The 20,068-nt window shown below is 39.4% G+C and overlaps 1 long non-coding RNA gene across 1 annotated transcript in view; it reads left to right on the top strand.

The window, feature by feature from the left end:
- Positions 1-12,537: 12,537 nt before the first annotated feature.
- Positions 12,538-20,068, top strand: part of LOC106727611 — a 74,639-nt gene continuing 67,108 nt past the window's right edge. Inside the window, exon 1 of the long non-coding RNA XR_001363839.1 lies at positions 12,538-12,602. This is a non-coding gene — a long non-coding RNA (uncharacterized LOC106727611). The remainder of the gene's footprint in view (positions 12,603-20,068) is intronic.

Here is a 20,068-nt window from a genome sequence, read left to right as displayed (position 1 = left end):
TAGAAGTAATCCTGTTATTTGCAGATTTTTAATATTTCCTACAACTTTTTTGATATCTATATTATAAAAACCCAGTGGCCCTAACACCATAAAGACCAAAGACAGGTGCAGGTGGGCAGGGCTGCGAATGCAGCAAAGCGTGTGTGGGTGGGCGGGGCCATACAATTTCACATGCTGGGCTTCTAGTTATACTATATTAGTACAGTTTTGGTAATATTATTTATTTAAAATCTTTTTTTCTTGAAATATTAATTTTTATTGCATGTAATATTATATTTAAAATATTTTTCTTGAAATATTAATGTTTATTGCATGTAACATTATTTAAAATAGTTTTTCTTTTTATTGATTTCAGAGAGGAAGAAAAAGGGAGAGAGAGATAGAAACATCAATGATGAGAGAGAATCATTGATCAGCTTCCTCTGGCATGCCCCCCACTGGGGATCAAGCCTGCAACCCAGGCATATGCCCTTGACCAGAACTGAACCTGGGCCCCTTCAGTCCGCCTGCCAACACTCTATCCACTGAGCCAAACCAGCTAGGGCTAAAATAATTTTTCTTGTAATATTAATTTTTATTGCATGTAACATTATTATCCTTAAAATTGTTTTTCTTGAAAATTAAAAAAAATGAATTTATTGTTATAGGTCTTATACTCATGTGATTTTTTAAAATCTAGATATTCTTGTCCTCCCAAAAATATTTCAGAGATCCACACTACTAATAGAGTATTCTTCCTTAATTACAGCTCTCATTCTATCCCCCTCTCTTGTTCTGTTAATTTCTATGACTCCCTACTGCATCCAAGGCTTTCTATAATTTCATTCCTATCTGATCTTCCTGCCTGAATATTACTGCTTTTCCATACCCATTTTAAGTTTCAGCCTAATTGGATGGCTTGCCATTGTCTAAACTGTACCACCATCACGTCTACCATCACCTCTGAGAGTGGAGATAATGCTGGGAAGAGACTAACCAATGAACATATATGCATATATGCATAGACCATGGATACAGACAATAATGTGGTGAAGGCCTGGGTGGGGTGGAGGCTGGATGATGGGGGAGAGGGGGAGACAAAAGAGGGAAAACGGGCAAAATCTGGAATAATGTCAACCATTAAAAAAAAGTTGTTTGTGCTGGAAGAGAAGGAAGTCTGCAAGGATAGCAAGAGCATTAGATGCTACTGAGAATTTCTCATGCCCAGCCCTCAAGAAGTAGTAATGGGTAGAAATTCTAGCGCTTCCAGGGAAGTTTAACAAAATCATCTTTGAGCAGACCTCTCAGAGGTTATGATACATGAGTAGGTAAGGAAGGTTTGAGATAACCCCTTTACCCTGACACAGGAAAATACAAAACTAGGAAAATTCCCTGGCAAGTGGAATGAGGAAACCGAGACAAATGGTTGAACAAATAGCCAGAAAGGCTGAGCAATAGCCAGCTAACAAATCAAGAGACCCTGTCCTCCCTAACTGAAGATGCCTAAGAGCAGACGGTTTAAATGACCATAGTGAGGGAGGTAGATAACAAAAAACAGTTAGTTCCAGACTAATCCAAGATGGAGGAAAAACTGACCAGAAAATGACCCTAAAGCTCATTATACTATCACTAGAGGCCCAGTGCACAAAATTTGTGCACTCAGGGGGTCCCTCAGCCTGGCCTGCACCCTTTCCCAGTCCAGGACCCCTCGGGGAATGTCCACCTGCCACATTAGGCCTACTCCCTGCTGCTGTGCTTGCCAGCTGTATGCCCAGCTTCTGACTGAGCAGCACTCCCCCTGTGGGAGTTCACTGACCACCAGGAGGCAGCTTCTGCATTGAGCGTCTGCTCCCTGGTGGTCAGTGAGTGTCATAGCGACTGGTCATTCAGCTGTTCAGTTGATTTGCATATTAGGATTTTATTATATAGATTATAATGAAAATTGACTCCACAAGTAGAAAGGTAGGGGGCCCAAAGGGGACTAATGTGGTGACACCTAGGCAGCTGACCATATTAGGAACAAGACCCTCCCCCTCCCAACCAGAAGGTGGAGTCAGAATTGGACACCACAAAACTTGGAGACAACCCCACCTTGGAAACATATAAAATCCCCAAAACGAACTGACCAGGTGCCCAATTCACTTGGGAGTTGCCCTGAGTTCACTCATCTGCATACTTTTTGGTTCTTTCACAGCAGTGCCTGCACCGTGGATTCTCTTTTTCTCTAACTGAATAAAACTTGCTTTGTTCTCACTCCTACATAACCCATTCTTGAAATTTTTCTTGGGTGAGTCAAGAACCTGGAGGTCACCTGACACAAGAAAGGTCCCCGGATGTGCAAGGGCAGGGCCAGTCTCTGGCACAGAAAGGGTCAGGTAACAACCCAATCTCCGATAGTTTCAGAGGAATAAAGAAAAGATCCCTGTACCTTCACTAGTAGCTGAGAGGCCTTGATGACTTGACTCCTCATTGTTAGGACAAGAAGGATGCATGTTGTCTCACATTATCTCAGGGGCTTCCACAGAGATGCCAGCAGCCAAGAACCAATGGAAGCAAGGCACGTCTGTGTATGCCGCCATGACCAAGGATGCCCAAGGGCCCAGCATCTCTCCCCCGTATGCCATGGCACTATTAAACCCTTGGATCTGCAAATCGGCCCTAAATAGAAGGGAGAATGGATATTGAATTGACTGATTTAAAACCTGAAATGATGATCAAAACCAAAATGGGAAGAAAACCTAAAATAATTAAGAATATGACTAGATTAAGTTTTCTGCCATCAGGAAGATAAAAAGTTCAGTTATTATTATTATTTTTTTTACTTTTATGATACTTTTTATTTACAATTTTTTACATTAATTTTTCTCAATTATAATTTATGTTTAATATTATTTAGTATTAGTTTTAGGTGTACAGCATAGTGGTTAGACAATCATATACTTCACTAAGTGTTCCCCTGATATATCCAGTACCCAACTGGCACCATAAATAGTTATTCTAAAAAAATGTTTATAGCCTAGCCCTGGCCAGGGCGGCACCAAAGTGTTGTGAGTTTGATTCCTAATCAAGGCATATACCTGGGTTTCAGGTTTGATACCTGGCCCCATTCAAATGAGTGTAGGAGGCAACCAATCGATGTTTCTCTCTCTTTCCCCCTCCATCCCTCCCTTCCACTCTCTCTCTCTAAATATAAATGTATGGAAAAAAATCCTTATTAACAACAACAAATGTTTATAGTCTACTGTACATACTACTTAGGGGTGCACTAAAGGGTTAACTTAGTGTGCTTAGAACGCTCAAACCCTGCACATTCCAAAGAAAGAACTGGCCCTTGACTCACTCATGGGAGATGACCTCTGAACCTTTACCCTACTTGACAAGAATGTTTTTGTATGCTTGGGGCTTTGGCCCGCACTCCATCAGTTTGACCAGATAGTTTATGTTAACAATAGCATGACTTACGACTAATATGAGTTTTTTGTGTACTTGAGGCCCTGAGCCATGCTGTGTCAGCTTTACCTTCGGGGGCTGGAAACTGACTATGGGAGCTGCATGCCTATATAACAGGCCATCATTTCGAATGCTGGATACTAAGGCTTAGGTGAATTTCCTTGACTGGGAGCACTTTGCAGTGTTGTTACACATTGTGGCTGGGAGAATTAAGTGTTGTTTGTGGAACTCCATTGGGAGAGGAGCTTTGCTCCTGGTTTCCCTGTGCACCTTTCCCCACTGCTGATCCTTTTGGTGTAATAAATGGTAATGGAGTGGAGAAAATTTCTGAATCTTGTGAGTCCTTCTAGCAAATCATTGAAACTAAGTGTGGTCTTGGGGACACCCAACACAGAGGGCATGTCATTTCTCCTACGTGGTTGTAATTCCTTTAGGGGAATAATGGACTCTTCTACTCTGTATTATCTTAATGTCTTCCAAATTTTATGGAAGCCATAAATCTAGAGCTTGTTTCCTGATGCTTTAGTCTTCTCACCCTCTGCTCCATTCCAAGTATTTGCCTCAATTATACTTTTATTCCCCTTTAAATATTTGGTTCTTGTGAGCCATCTTCAAAAGAGGAAGGTCCAGGACAGATATTTGCAGGTGACTCTTCTTTTCCCTCACTACCTCTCCTCCCCAATCATTTTTTTTCTTTTAGGTAAATAACGTTTTCTGAACATTACATGCAGAGGCAAATAAGTCAAATAAGGGCTGGGGAGTGACAAGAGAAAAGACATATTTTTTCCTGTTTAAAGGACAGGAATAATGAAGTGGGCTGTAAACTAAATATTGACCATGAGGCTCAGTTCAACTTATCACCTTTATGGACAGAATCAACTTAAGGACTGTAATACCTTTGCAGAGTGTTCTGGGAATACCTAGGGGCAGAGAAAAGCCCCACATTTTGATATTCTGCTTGTTCTGTGGAGGCACTTTTGTTGCATTTTCTTGTGAGATTAAGGATTCAGAGGGGGGAAAAGAAGGAAAAAAGCAATGAAAAACTCAATAAATCAAGAGTGAGTCAATAAGAGGACTGAGAAAAAGTAAAAAGGGTGAGAACAAGAAAGGTAGTGAGGGAACAAAGGAAGGAAAACAGAATAAAAGGAAAAAAGCAACAGTTACTTACACAGATATGTAACATGTAACTAACAAGAGAAGAAAAAGAAAAGTGTAGTAACTAAGAGCTGGAAGGAGAATGAGTAGATCCATAACACCCTGAGAAAGGGGCAAATAAGGGAAAGATGAACGAGTGAACCAAAGTAGAAATTTGAAAGGACTCAGAAAATGAAGGCATGATTTATTCCGAGAAATAACCTCTAAAATATGTATGCTAACCCAACCCAACATAAAGCACAGAAACAGCAAGAAGAAATTTGTACTTTTCAGGAAATATTTTACTTTATGGTAGAATTCATTGTACGCATTTGTGCTTTTGAAAAGTGTCATTCTTTGGGGTTATTATCATTTATTTTTACACTTAATTTGACTTATATGAAACATCTTAATTTGTTATATAGCTTTTGGCTGCTCTTAGGTCAACCACTATTTTTAGTGATACCTGCTTTTCTGTGCTATATTTTGTTCTGAATGTAGCCCAAGGATGCCTGTCATTGGCTACTTAAGTCCCACCTACACAGAGCTCATTGCTGCAGAGAGCATCTTTTTAGATTCTATCTGTGTAAACACACTCCATACATACACATACACACACATATCACATTTGAAATAATTGGATTCACATACATGATTTTAGTAATTCTTTCAACAATGCTATGGACTGAATTGTGTCCCCCTTCAAATGAACATGTGGCTGTATTTGGAGATAGGGACTTTAGGAGCTAATTAAGATTAAATAAGGTCATAAAGATGGAGCCCAGCCCTGACCGGTTTGGCTCAGTGGATAGAGCGAGCGTCGGCCTGCGGACTGAAGGGTCCCGGGTTCGTTTCCAGTCAAGGGCATGTACCTTGGTTGCAGGCACATCCCCGGTGGGGGGTGTGCAGGAGGCAGCTGATCGATGTTTCTCTTTCATCGATGTTTCTAACTCTATTTCTCTCCATTCCTCTCTGTAAAAAATCAATAAAATATATATTTTTTTAAAAAGATGGAGCCCTAGTTGGACAGGATTGGTGACCTTATAAAAATAGAAAGAGAGGCCAAACCGGTTTGGCTCAGTGGATAGAGCGTCGGCCTGCGGACTGAAGGGTCCCAGGTTCGATTCCGGTCAAGGGCATGTACCTGGGTTGCGGGCACATCCCCGGTGGGGGATGTGCAGGAGGCAGCTGATCGATGTTTCTCTCTCATCGATGTTTCTAACTCTCTATCCCTCTCCCTTCTTCTCTGTAAAAAATCAATAAAATATATTTAAAAAAAAAATAGAAAGAGAGACCTGAGCACATTCTCAATCTCTTTCTCTCCACCACCTCACCACCCCACCTCCCCAAATTTATGCACCAAGGAAAGGCCATGTGAACAGCTACCAAAGTGGCCATCTGCAAGCCAGGAATAGAGTGCTCTCACCAGAAATTGAATTGGCTGGAACCTTGACCTTGGACTTCCCAGCCTCTTTTTCATCTGTGAGAAATAAATTTCTGTTAAGCCATACAATCGGTATAATTTCATTATAGCAACTCAGGCACACTATGAAACCCAGCAATACAGGTAGACATTTATAGATTTATAAAATCACTTTTAATGATTGCCTATGATTTCATTATAACAAAATTTATTGGTGGGGGGAACTATATTGACGGACATTTAAATTTATGTTAGCCAAGCTATGAGCTAATCTGCTATGACAATTCCCATGACTCAAACAATATCAAATCTATTTCTCTTTTCTAGAAATGAGTGTGGTCTGAAGCTCTGCTTCTCAGTCATTCAAGGTAACAGGCTCCTTCTAGCATATTACTCTGCCATATCTTAGAAATGTTGGTTTTTTTCTACACTGGCTGGTGTGATTCAGAGGTTACAGCATTGGCCTGAGCACCAGAGGGTCTCGGGTTCCATTCCCCATCAAGGGCACATACCTGGTTTGCAGGTTCCATCCCCAGCCCCAAGTCAATGTTTCTCTCTCTCTTTCTTTCTCCTCCTTCTCTCTCTTTCTCTCTCTCTCCCTCTGTTCCTCTCACCCACCCCCTTCCACATGGAAAAAATAGCCTCAATCCTCCGGTAAGGATTTAAAATTATTATTTTTTTAATGTTGGTTTTTTCTACATGGCCAGATCTGGCCCACAAACACCATGTTTTCACTTAGGAAAAGAGAGAAACTGGCAATTTTCATCAAGTAATGCAAAAGTTGAACACTCATTTCCATTGGCAGGGCCATGCCTAGTTTTCAGGGAAGCCAGGAAATGTTCTCTTTAGTGAAGTAGTCATGTATCCTTCTAAAACTCCTTGAGGCTGGAGATTCTATTAGAAAAAGGATAAGGGGAGATTGGATGGGGCAGTGGGGGTGGAAATTAGTAATCTGACATATGATTGTTTTTAGCATTTATCATTGTGACTCTAGATTACATTCCTAGAATTGGACTTCTTAGAGCAAGGATTGCACAATTAATATCCTCATATTTATTGCTACACTGCCCTTTAGAAATAATTATATTACACTCCCACCAATGTTGTACGTGAATGGCAATTTCCCTACATCTTTGCCATTATTCTGGTTAATCTTTGCTAATCCAAATGTTCTAAAAAAGGTAACTCGTTATTTATTTTTATTTCTTTGATTAATGCTGCGACAGAACATATCTTCATATACTAGTATTTAGGAGCATTTGCATCTTTTTCATTTGTGATGGCCTGATCATGGTCTTGGCCTATTTTCCTGTTGTGTACTCATCTTTTTTCTTACTGATTTGAAAAGGACCATTGTTTATTACACACCATATGTTGCAAAGATTTTTTCCTATGTGTCATTTGTCTTTTAATATTGGGGATTTATTTTTTTCTGCTAGACAAAAGTATTCATTTATTATGCAGTCAAATTTTATCATTTTTTCTTATGGCTTTTGATTTTGTGGCATATTCAGAAATGGCTTCCATCTAAAGATGATACAAGTATTCACCCGTATTATCTTCTAAGGTATACTTTTTAATAAGTAACACATTCATGTTGTTTAAAAATAAAAATAGCTCTGGCCGGTGTGGCTCAGTTGGTTGGAAATCATCTCATACACCAAAGGTCATGGGTTCAATCCCTAATGTTTCTCTCTCTCTCTCTTTCTCTCACCCTTTCCCTCGCCCTTCCTCTTTCCCTCAAAAAATCAATAAAGGAGAAAACAAAAACAAGAGAAAAAAAGAAAACAATCACTAAAGGCATGTCTGTGAGTGAGGATAAGAATAAATAAATAAATAAATAAGTAAGTAAGAAAACTACCCAGTGAAAAATCTTGCTACTACCCCTGTCTTCTTCCATCTCAATTACTGCATGACCCTCCTCTTCTTCTAGAAAATCTACTGTAAACTCATATGAGAATGAGAATAAAAAGGGGCAAATGACATATTAGTATATTTTTAAAATAATTTTGACCTCATGGATCCCCTGAAAGGGTATCAGAGACATTTAGGGGTTCCCAGAGTATATTTTGGGAATTACTGTGCCAGCCTACTAGCAGGTAGAAGGCTTTTTATAAAAACTAGATGAACAGATTAATTTATTAACTAATTATATACTTATTTAGAGATTTATGATTTTTACAACCCTGTCCATGAGACAGTTTCATAGTATTAATTATTTATAAATTAAGCATATATAGAAGTTTGGAATAAAGTATATTGGCTCCCAAATCTACTCTACCCAGCTCTAATTCTCCTCCTCATGGAAACCATGGAAGCAGTTTATTATACATACTTCTCTCCATGTGTGTGTGTACATGTATATACAGAAGAATACATATTTATATGCACATGTGTATTGGGGCTTTAGGTATGCCCCCCCCACACACACACAGACACATATAAATAGGTGTGGAGAGCAGCTACAGTGTTTGGACAGGTTCAAGCCTTGGACTAATGAGAGGGCACAGTCTTCTCGTAGCCACGTGCAAGTCCAAGCTTGGAGGGCAGAGCCCTCCCAGCACAATTATAGCCAACAGCTATAGTTAGTTGTAAGCTTGAACCTATGGTCCGAACATGTGGCCCCACGTGCCTGAGTGATGTGGGCTTGATAGAGTTCAGGTGCATGTAGTTGAGTAGGATCAAAACCCATGAGAATGTTGTAAACATATTGACCACGCCCTTACTTTGCCTCGTGGAATCTGGCTATAAAATAAAGACACGGCTTGTAGTCCGTGGCACTGTCTCTCTCCATCCGAGAGGGCAGTGTCGCACCAAGACCCAGCTTTCTTCTCTTGTCTGTCTTTTCTCAATCCTTCACCGCCCCCACTTAGGCTCACGGAACCTGGCTGAGCTGGCGCAGCACATAGGCGCCCAATGTGGGGCTGAGTATGCCATGGCCATGCCAGCCCGCCACAAATAGGATTGTGCTAGATAGATATTGTTCTGTATTGTGTTCTTTTTATTTTACAGTCCAAAGATCTCCTTATATTTTCACACATACACGTATTTCATTCTTTTTAACAACCATCAAATACAGTAACAACTCTGTGACATGGACATTTTCTTATTTTGAGGGAGAAGGGGAGTAAACCAAATTCATTCTTGTTTTCATGTGGATAACCAGTGGTACCAACTTCATTCATTAAACGGTACTCCATTTCCTCCTAGTTTGAAATACCACCTATATCTTACATCAGACTTCCATATATGCATAGGTCTGCTCCACATACTATTTCATTAATTGATTTGTTATTTCTGGATGCAATTTTAATTTCCATATCTTTATAATATGTATTGCTATCTTAGAGGGTAAGTCCACCCTTCCTCTAATTTCTCTTTTAAAATTATTTTGACTGTTCTTGTATGTTTACTATTCCATATACCTTATTTCCACAAGAAAATAAAGTATCTTTATTATTGATAGATCCTCCCTTCCCCCAACTGGTGGGCGGAGTATGACATAACCTGCAGCCCAGAAATACCTGAGTGACTAACCAGGTACCTTATATGGACTATACATTGGACCACCAATCCACACCTGCCAAATACCCTAAGCCCTTGTCCTATATGGACAATGCAGTAAGCCACCAATCAGTGTGCGCCGAGTACACTAAGCCCCCCACCCCTTCCCATTCCGCCCCTCAAAAGGCGTGCCCACCCCTGCACGTGCTGCTGTCCTCCCCTTGTGAGACAGCCCGGCAGGTCCTTCTCCTCTAATAAAGCCTGTAGTCCTGGTTTTCGGCCTCTGTCTGATTTTTCACCTTATGTCCTTAGTCTGTGTCATGACCATTAATTCTATTTTTTGTTTATACCTCTATTTTTCTCAGTCTTATTTTTATCATAGTTAATTGTATAATAATTGTATTTCTTTCCCCAGTGAAGTGTGGGTTTACCAGGGACAGTGTTTGTGTTCACTGCTCTTTGTCAGCTGGTGCCAAGAATACAGCCCAGAGCCTTGGGATGACATGAAGGGGAGAGAAAAGGTTGATTTTGGTGAGAAAGAGGGTGAGCTATATTAAGACAGGGCTCCACTTTTTAGCTGGAACCACTATCTTCCAGTAATTCATCAAAATGACTAACACAAAGGGAAAGAGGAGAGGTACCCGCTATATGTTCTTTAGGCCTTTTAGAAAACATGGAGTTGTTTCTTTGGCCACATATTTGCGAATCTACAAGAAAGGTGATATTGTAGATATCAAGGAAATGGGCGCTGCTCAAAAAGGAATGCCCTACAATGTTACCAAGGCAAAACTGGAAGAGTCTACAATGTCACCCAGCATGGGGTGGGCATTGTTGTAAACAAACAAGTTACAGGTCAGCTTCTTCCCAAGAGAATTAATGTACAGACTGAGCATATTAAGCACTCTAAGAGCCCAGATAGCTTCCTGAAACGTGTGAAGGAAAATGATCACAAAAAAAAGGAAACCAAAGAGAAATTGCCTGGGTTCAACTGAAGCATCTGCCTCCTCCACTCAGAGAAACACACTTTGTGAGAACCAATGGAAAGGAGGCTGAGCTGCTGGAACCAATTCCCTAGAATTCATGGCATGGTAAGTGTTAAAACACGAAAGACCTCTAGCCCTGGCTGGGTAGCTCAGTTGGATTGTCCTGATACACCAAGGTTGTGAGTTCGATACTCAGAGCACATAAAAATCAACCAATGAATGCATAAATTAGTGGAACCAAAATTGATGTTTTTCTCACTCTCTCCCTGCCTCTCTCTCTACAATCAATAAATAAAAATTTGACAAAAATCAAAGACTGTTAAAAAAATGACTGGATGCCAGAAGAAGTATTTATTTTATATATTTTGGTTACTTAAGTTATATAAGCAATCATCAGCCTCCTAGGAAAGATTAATTTATACTGAGGCCAGTCATCCCTGTGTTCCAGGAAATCTAATGCAATTTTGCTTTAAAATTAGAAAACTACACAGTGAAAAATATATTGAAGGTCATGCAAATGCAGAGTAAAGAGCTTTTTGGAATGGAGTTGAGGTCCTCAAGCTAAAGTGCTCTTTGTAATTCTAAAACAGTTGTCTTGATGCTGGGCAGTATTGTGTATCTGAATTTTGTCTTTCCTTAATACTCTCACTTAGAGAAATGTTTGTTTCATAGATTGTGTATGCTCATATTATTTTGTACTCAATATCCTCTTTTAAAAAAAGTTACACGCACACACACACCTTTATCACTAAATGAAAGCTAAACAGAAAAGTACTTAAAAACAGACAGAGGAATCCCTCTCTCTTAAAGCACATGAAAACACACATAATACAAATGTCAAACATAGCACACAATTCAGATTTGTTCTACATGATATTTTTACTAAAAGAGAATTCAAGTGAATTGGCGAGTGCGTCTTTTTCTAAAACCATCATGTCAAAATATTGCCACTTACAGAATATTTATTTAAGTATGCTTTCGAGTGGAAAAAAATTATACTAAAAAATAAGTTGTCAGGCCTGGCCAGCCTGGCTCAGTGGTTGAGCATCGACCTATGAACCAAGAGGTGACAGTTTGATTCCTGGTCAGGGCATCTGCCCAGGTTGCCGCTGGATCCCCAGTGTGCGGCGTGCAGGAGGCAGCCAACCAATGATTCTCTCTCATCATTGATGTTTCTATCTCTCTCTTTCTCTCCCTTCCTCTCTGAAATCAATGAAATCATATTGATTTGAGTTGTCAGAAAAGTGGCATTGTGGTAAAAAAAAAATTGTAAATTTTAACTATGGGTTAAGAATGATAAAGAAAAAAAGATTTAGCCTGATGTGTTGAAAGTTCATTATGAAATCTCCAATCATTTACTAGTAATAACTGTTAAATGTTCCATCCAAGTCTTAGCTATCACCATCAGGAATGGAATGAAGTGCGCATGCCCATGCTTGGGAATCAAGCAACAGGACAGGAGAGGCGTTTACTTATAACCTCTTAGATCAGAAGGTAATGAGACATCCTAAAAGCTTCTAAAGAGAAAACCAACGAACAGGTCATATGTAATGTACCAAGTGTCAGAACAGAATCACATTTCTCCAGAGCTGCAATGGGAGAAAGCCTTCAGAATGACGAGGAAAAATTATTACCAATTGTCAAAATGTTTCTTTATTATTCATTTGAATTTTTAAAAGATAACATTCCCATTATGCTGAACGCCTGACACTAATACAAAATCATATTGAATATAAACTGTAATTGAAAAAGATTTTTAAAGTTTAAAGCTGCTGCAGAATTAAAGGAAAAGATAACATTGGTTTATGGCTTTATGATTATAAGTATTCTTGACTCCTCTCCAGTCTAAAAAGTAATCTCTTAGGAACACTGTTTCTTCCTTTTTTTTAATGTTATAATCATAGCAAAGTGTACATACTTGAACGCCTCACTGCTTAGACAGTTGAGGTCTTTCTAGACTAGCCCTGTCCCTCTCGTAGCTGCTCCCCAAGAAGAGTTTAGTCTTCTTTGAAGAACTCCAGTGTCACTTACTTCGTATTGTGATTTGTCTCCTCATTAGCTTGTGAGCATCAGAAGCTCAGTTTAATCATCTTACAATACCCACTTGCCCGCACAGGACCTTGAACATGGTAGGTGCTCAGTAGCTATGCGTTGAATGTCGCTACACCTTGAGTAATCTTACATCTTTGACAATCTTTCTAAAAACTTTTCCATTATTTCAGATTGCCTCCCCAACACCACTCCTAATTCAAAGCCAAAGGAGGAAAAGTTGTTTCAAAACCATGATTTTCTATAATTTGTTGCACAGGAAAAAAAAAATTTATGTTGAAATCATGAGGTCCAATTACACTTCAATCCCAAGAATATTCCCTTTTTTTCATTTAAATATCAATCATTAAGAGAAATAACCATTTATTACACTGAATTCATTATTCATTGCTCATAAATATTTGAGTTGAATCACTCCAGATGAGATTTGGTAGTAAAATATGAAATTTGAAGTTTTGCTTCCTACTGGAATAGTTGAATTCAGAACTTTTTAAAGCATCAAGTATAGTACTTCAAGCCTGCCCCGCCTCCGCCCAAATTGTACAATGAATGAATTCAGTTTTTCCCTTACACTGGTGAATATCCATTCCTTGGAAATGGAAATCAATATCCATTTAGCTCCTCTAAAAACCAGTAGTTGCTGCCTCCTATTTCTTTCTTTCCTTCCCCCCACTCCCCCAAATACAAGCAAAAGTTTATTTAGAAAGTCACAGAGATAGAAGTGAGCTTTGGAAGAAGTGAGCCAGCTGGGCTGTGTGGGCTCAGGAAACAAGTTACAGAGACAAAAGAAGGGCCTTGGAGCTTAGGAAAAAGAAAGGCAAAGAAAATACACCTGGGGGAAAGAGATGTAAAAGGTGCTGGAGAAAGTCACAGAGATAGAAGTGAGCTTTGGAAGAAGTGAGCCAGCTGGGCTGTGTGGGCTCAGGAAACAAGTTACAGAGACAAAAGAAGGGCCTTGGAGCTTAGGAAAAAGAAAGGCAAAGAAAATACACCTGGGGGAAAGAAATGTAAAAGGTGCTGGCACAGAAAGAGAGAGAGAGAGAGAGAGAGAGAGAGAGGAAAGAATGAAGTAGGAAGAGGCACTGGCACACTCAAGAGAGAGAACGAGCCTGCTCCTATTTATTTTTATAGAAGCATAATATTATAAAATTATTAGTATATTGACTGCTGACTGGCAGGAGTATAAATCAGTTCAATTTAAATATGTAGCAAAACCTTAATTACATTTGACCCAAAAATTCTACTTCTAGGATTTTATTTAATGAAAACTAGCATGCATGAATTTAAAAAATTGCATATGTACAGTTTTTAAAAATCATAGCAATAGTTATAATAGCCAAAAATGTAGAAACAACCCATAAGCCAGTACTGAATTTGCTTAAATAGTGTTATAACTATGCAATGAAATGCTATGTAGCCATTAAAAATTCTCTTGTCAGGAAAAAAAAAAAAAGGAAAATGTTTCGTATAAATAGGTGAAAAACTCAATTACAAAAGAATGGAAGAGGAAGTGTTAGAGATGGTCTATGCTTCCTGGGTTTTTGTCTTGCTTATAGGAATGAATTCAAACAAGAGACAGTACTAAGTAGCAGCAAAGCATGCAAGAGTTTAGTTGCAAGAAAAGAAAATACATTCAGATATAGTTTGGGTGAGCAAGTAGCCTAGCTGGTGGAAGGTGAACCAAGTGCCCTGCTTGTTTTGGCATTTGAAATTTTATTCCCTGGAGTTGAGTGGTGCAAAAATACCTTCTCAGGTTTCAAGGCTGCCCCACCCGGATGTTAAGCTATGTTAGACCACATCCTGCAGGAGGTTTCAAGTCTCCCCTTTTTTCACTCGGGTCTGCTAACTTTTGGTTAACTCTTATTTGTCATGTCTCCCACATCTTCCCCTTGAACTTAGACATCAATCTGACTCATGTCTGTCCAGCTCTCTACTCTAACAGAAGGAAGGACCTGGAAGTCTATATACCAAAATGTTTCAGTGGTCCTTTCCTGAGTAATAAATAGTGCAGGTGATTTTTATTTTTTATGTCTTTTTCTGCTTTGCCAGGATTGGAGACAATAACAAGTTTTTCTTTTATTAAATTAGGCAACAGATTTTAATAAAAAGTCAAAGCAACCCAGAGTCAATCCTAATATAAACTATGGACTTTAGGTGATCATGATGTGTCAATGTAGGTTCATCATTTGTAACAAATGCATCCCTCTGGTGGGGATGTTGATAACAAGGGAAGCTGTGCATGTGGGAGTAGGGGGTGTAAAGGAAATCTCTGTACTTTCTGTTCAATTTTGCCATGAACCTAAAACTGCTCAAAAAAACAAACTCTATGAAAATAAACATAGACAGACAGATAGATAGATAGATAGATAGATAAGAAAGAAAGGAGGGAGATGGAATTCAAAGCATTAATTAGTACTAGTGTTGGGCAAAGTAATAGGTTCAGTAACTAATCTCTAGATTTTGTTAATCATCTTTATCCTGCTTCTTTCTTCTTACTCTTGCATGCACTCTCTAAATCTTCATTATAATATTGGAACTATGCCTAATTATAAGTAGTTCACATTTATATAGCTCATTAATTTATAAAACATTTTACTATGTAAGAGAAATACAATTGTCTCAAATTTGAGGGGGAAAAAAGTGGTTTAGAGTAGAAATTTTTAAAATCTTTTTTGTTGTTGAGAGTATTAACCTCATCCATCTGGATCCCACCCCACCTCTCAGGCTTTCACCACCCTATTGTCTGTGTTCATGAGTAATGCATATATGTATCAAGTTCTTTGGTTAATCTCTTCCTGCCCCACCTTCCCCTTTCCCCTAAGATTCATCAGTCTATTCCATGTTTCCGTGCCTCAAGTTCCATTTTATTCATCAGCTTATTTTGTGCATTAGATTCCTTGTATCTTTATTTTGACTTTTATATTCAATTGTTGATAGATGCTTTTGTTGTTCATATTTTTTTCTTTTTGTTAGTCCTCACCTGAGGGTATTTTTATCCCACTGATTTTTAGAGAGTGGAGGGAGGGGAAGAGACAGAGAAAGAGAGAAACATCCATGTGAGAGAAACACATCACTTGGTTGCCTTATGCACATGCCATGTTCATATTTTTAAACAGGGCTTATTTTTTCTTTTTCTTCTTCTTCTTCTTCTTAATGAAGACCCTTCAACATTTCATATAATAATAGCTTGGTGGTGATGAACTCCTTTAGCTTTTTCTGGAAGGCTCTTTATCTGATCTTTAATTCTAAATGATAGCTTTGCTGGGTAATCTTGGTTGTAGGTCCTTGCTTTTCATCACTTTGAATATTTCTTGCCACTCCCTTCTGGCCTGCAAAGTTGCTGTAGAGGAATCAGCTGACAGTTGTATGGGCATTCCCTTGTAGGTAACGAACTGGTTTTAAGATTCTTTCTTAGTCTTTAACCTTTGGCATTTTAGTTATGATGTGTCTTGGTGTGGACTTCTTTGGGTTCATCTTGTTTGGGACTCTCTGTGCTTCCTGGACTTGTATGTCTATTTCTATCACCAGGTAGAGGAAGTTTTCTGTCATTATTTCTTCAAATAGGTTTTCAATTTCTTGCTCCTTCTGGCACTCCCATGATGCAAATGTTGGTACATTTGAAGTTGTCCCAAAGGCTTCTTAAACTATCTTCATAATTTTGGATTTTTTTTTCTTTTTGATCTTCTGATTGGGTGTGTTTTGCTTCCTCATATTCCAAATCACTGATTTGATTCTAGTGTCCTCTACTCTACTGTTTATTCTCTGTAAATTATTCTTCATTGCAGTTAGTGTATCCTTCATTTCTAACTGGTCCTTTTTCATGTCTTTAATGGTTTCACTAAGTTCCATGAAATCCTCACTAACTTCCTTGACATCTCACTAAGTTTCTTGAAGCTTTCATTAAGTTCCTTGAGCATCCTTATAACCATTGTTTTGAACTCTGCATCTATTAGTTTGCTTGCTTTCATTTCATTTAGTTCTTTTTTTGGAGATTTCTTCTGTTCTTTAATTTGTGACATGTTTCTTTGTCTCTGCATTTGGGCTGCTTCCCTGTGCTTGTTTCTGTTTATTAGGCAGAGCTGCTATGTCTCCCAGAATTGGTAGAGTGGTCTTGTGTCGTAGGTGTCTTGTAGGGCCTAATGGCTCAGCATTCCCATTCACTTAAGCTGGGACTCTAGGTGTACCCCTGTGTGGGTTTTTTGCACTATCCTGTTGTAGTGGAGCCTTGATTGCTGTTGGCCTCACTGGGAGGAATTGACTCCCAGGCCAATTGGCTGTGAGGACCAGCTGTGACTACAGTGGAAGAGCTGCTGTGCAGAAGCTGACCCTATGGAGCAGGGGCTTTGGTGTTCACCGAATCTGCCCCTTGAGTGTGTCACTTGTGGATATGGTAGAGCTGTAATCTGGTGTGGTTTGAAGCTGTCCACTGGGTGCTCTGGGGCCTCCTGTGAGGGATAAAGTCAGCCATTGCCTGTGCCCTGCCTAGAGCCACATGGCATGAGCTACAGAACAATCTGAAGATAGTTGCTACTTGTGTGGGGCTTGGAAGTGCCCAGGAGAGGCCAAGTTCTAAACCTTAGCAAGCTGCTTCTAGTGCCAGTCCTGGGACCACTTATTGAGAAATATAGGACACACTGAGTTCAGCTGCTGCTTGTTTGAGAGATATTAGGAAAATCTGAAGCCTGAGCCAGAACAGGCCATTCATATGGAAAAGCTATAGCAAATAGCTTTGGTGGGGCTGGAAATTGGGTGGGGCAGGATCTCTGGGAATCATCAGGGTGGGGTGAACAATGTGGGCCAGGTTGATGGAGACTCAGATATAGTGCCTGCCAGTCAGCTCTGTGTGGGGGAAGGTCCCAGAACTTTTGTCTGGGAGAAAGCTGCCCAGAGTTCTTGCCCAGATGCCAGACAATTTAGTTCCTTCCTGTATATCCCTGGATCTTTCAGGCTGTTGCCCTAGAGCTGGAGCTCAGAAGGAGTGAGTTCAAGTAAGTTCATGTGTGGGCCCTTTAAGAGGAACTTCCTGGGACTCCAGCAGACTCCGTGCCACTCAGCCACAATCCCCACTGCTTTTTTCAGCCCAAAGTTATCGGGACTTTTCTTCCAAGCACTAAAACCCTGGGATGGGGGTCTGGTGTGGGACTGGGAGCCCTTGCTTCTTATGGGAGGCCTACTCAGTCAAGATATCCCTCATGATAAAAAAACACGCCACACATGGGTATTGGACAAGCCCGTTCCATGACTTCTCCCCTCCCACCAATCTCAATGTGGTTTCTTCTTTAATTCTCTAGTTGCAGGACTTATATTCAGCTGGATTTCAGGCAGTTTTCAATGTTGGTTATTCTACATTTTAGTTGTAATTTTGATGTGCTTGTAAGTACCTATATTTACCTACACTGCCATTTTGGTTCCTTCTAGACGTTTCTTTTGTTTTAATAATTAAATCACCTTCTGGGAAGGATCTAGCATTTCTGAGAAAATGTTTTGAGCAATTTTTTGGTAGACTTAGATGAGACTAAGAGCCTCTTTAGGCCATGACTCCTTGGAGAAATGACTATCTCATATTTGAGGCAGGAAATATATAAAATGATTCTGAAATATCTTGTCTTAGAAAGAAACAAAATTATGAAAGATGACTGTGGTCACATTGAAAGGATTCAGTGAGAAGGCTAAAAGGATAATTCCAATGTAACCCTGATATTTGGGGGGTGGGGAGGCTAGCAATCTGAATCTGTGCCAGCAAGCCCAGTGTATATTCTTGATACCCTATACTTAAGTCACTGCCTCTTTCCCAGAAACTGGTCTTGCAAGACCTATTACCTGAATACAGAGGCCATAAACTATGAACAAGTGCACAGTCCCAGAGGGGTGGGGGATTATTAGTGCTGGTGCCAGGCCAGACCATTAGATATGGTTTCAAGACCCCCACACCTGGGGCCTTTTTTGCAAAGCCTGTGAAAGGACCGGAAGCATAATCCATATTTGAGGGACAAAGACACCAGAAAGATATAAAGGAGAAGCTCCCTGCATATTACTTTGCTCAGATTTGGGAAGTTATTCCGCTGAGTCCGCTGGTGTGATAAACTGTATAACTCCATTTCTCTAAAGTGTTGCTTAGTTTTTCTCTGGTCTTCTGCAACATCAGTAACCAACTTGAAGGGACTGTCATTGACCAAAGTGATAATGTGGACACCAAGAATAATGATAACCATAGTGAATTAAACATATCACATGTGTGAAAATTCAAGTATCCATATATAGTCAACATAAAAGTACATTGATTGTCACTGAAGGATGCCAGAGAACCAACTTATTTGCCCACTAACAAAAAGAACTGTACCTCAGGAAAATCATGTGGGAAAATTCTTGCTTACAAAAGAATTCTAGATTATAAATATAAAAGAATTGATAAAATTGCAACATCACCACACATCCCTTAGTAAAATAATAAAATTTAAGAAATGCCTGATTGGCATGGCTCAGTGGTTGAGCGTTGACCTATGAATCAGGAGGTCATGGTTTAATACCGGGTCAAGGCACATGCCTGGGTTTCATGCTCAATCCCCAGTGTGGGGCACGCAGGAGGCAGCTGATCAATGATTCTCTCTCATCTTTGGTGCTTTTATCTCTTACTCCCTCTCCTTTCCTTTGCGAAATAAATAAAAACATATTTTTTAAAAAGGAAAGAAGAAAAATGATCAGCAATGGATGCTAAAACCATTAGGTGAAAAGTTGGCGGGAAACTTTATAATGAATGGATGAGGCCAATGGTACAGAAACCAAAGATCAATCTTACCATCAAAAAAAGAGCATTAGTTATTATAAGCCTCTTGATGCTCAAAGTCCCTTTCCTTTGTCTTATTGCTTAGAGACATATACAATACCACCAATAAAGTATTTTTTGGGGGGGAGAGGAATCAGACTTGAATCTGATTAAGCCCCTAGATCTCACTACCAGTTTATAGGAAATTCAGAAAAGTGAAGAACACGGAGACGGGGAGAGAACATGGAAATGCAATTGGCAAAATCCAGAAAATGGGAAATTTTATACAAATACAAATAAACTGGGTGTTCCAACATCAACAACAAAATGAGGGAAAGAGAGAGGGAGAGAGAGAAAGAGAGTGAGAGAGAAACTATAGGTTAAAGCAGACTTAAGAAATATATCAAACAAATGTAATGGGAAGACCTTGTTTCTATCCTATAGAACAAAACAATTGTAAAAAACAAAAATTTATAAGATGATTGAGGAAGTTTGGATACTGACTAGATATTATATGAGTTAATAATATTAAGGAAGAATACTTTGAGCAAGAAGATGTGTTAGAAGTTCATCTTAAGGGATATCTTAGAAGGGATATGAAGTTTCTATAAGGGATGAAAATTTTTCTTTATTCTCATAAATTTTCCATCTGGTTTGCAAAATGAACTGACAGACAGATTAAAAGGAGAAAAGGCATATAAATTCATTTGATGTTTAAAAGTTTTAAGTAGCATGAGGAGACTTCATAGAGAGAAGAAACCCCCCTCCCCCGCACCCCCCCAC

The sequence above is a fragment of the Myotis brandtii genome, unplaced genomic scaffold (assembly GCF_000412655.1).
Source record: "Myotis brandtii unplaced genomic scaffold, ASM41265v1 scaffold455, whole genome shotgun sequence".
Classification (NCBI taxonomy): domain Eukaryota; kingdom Metazoa; phylum Chordata; class Mammalia; order Chiroptera; family Vespertilionidae; genus Myotis; species Myotis brandtii.
Note: the sequence above shows the minus strand (reverse complement) of the source record. Positions and strands in the feature narration are given on the sequence as shown.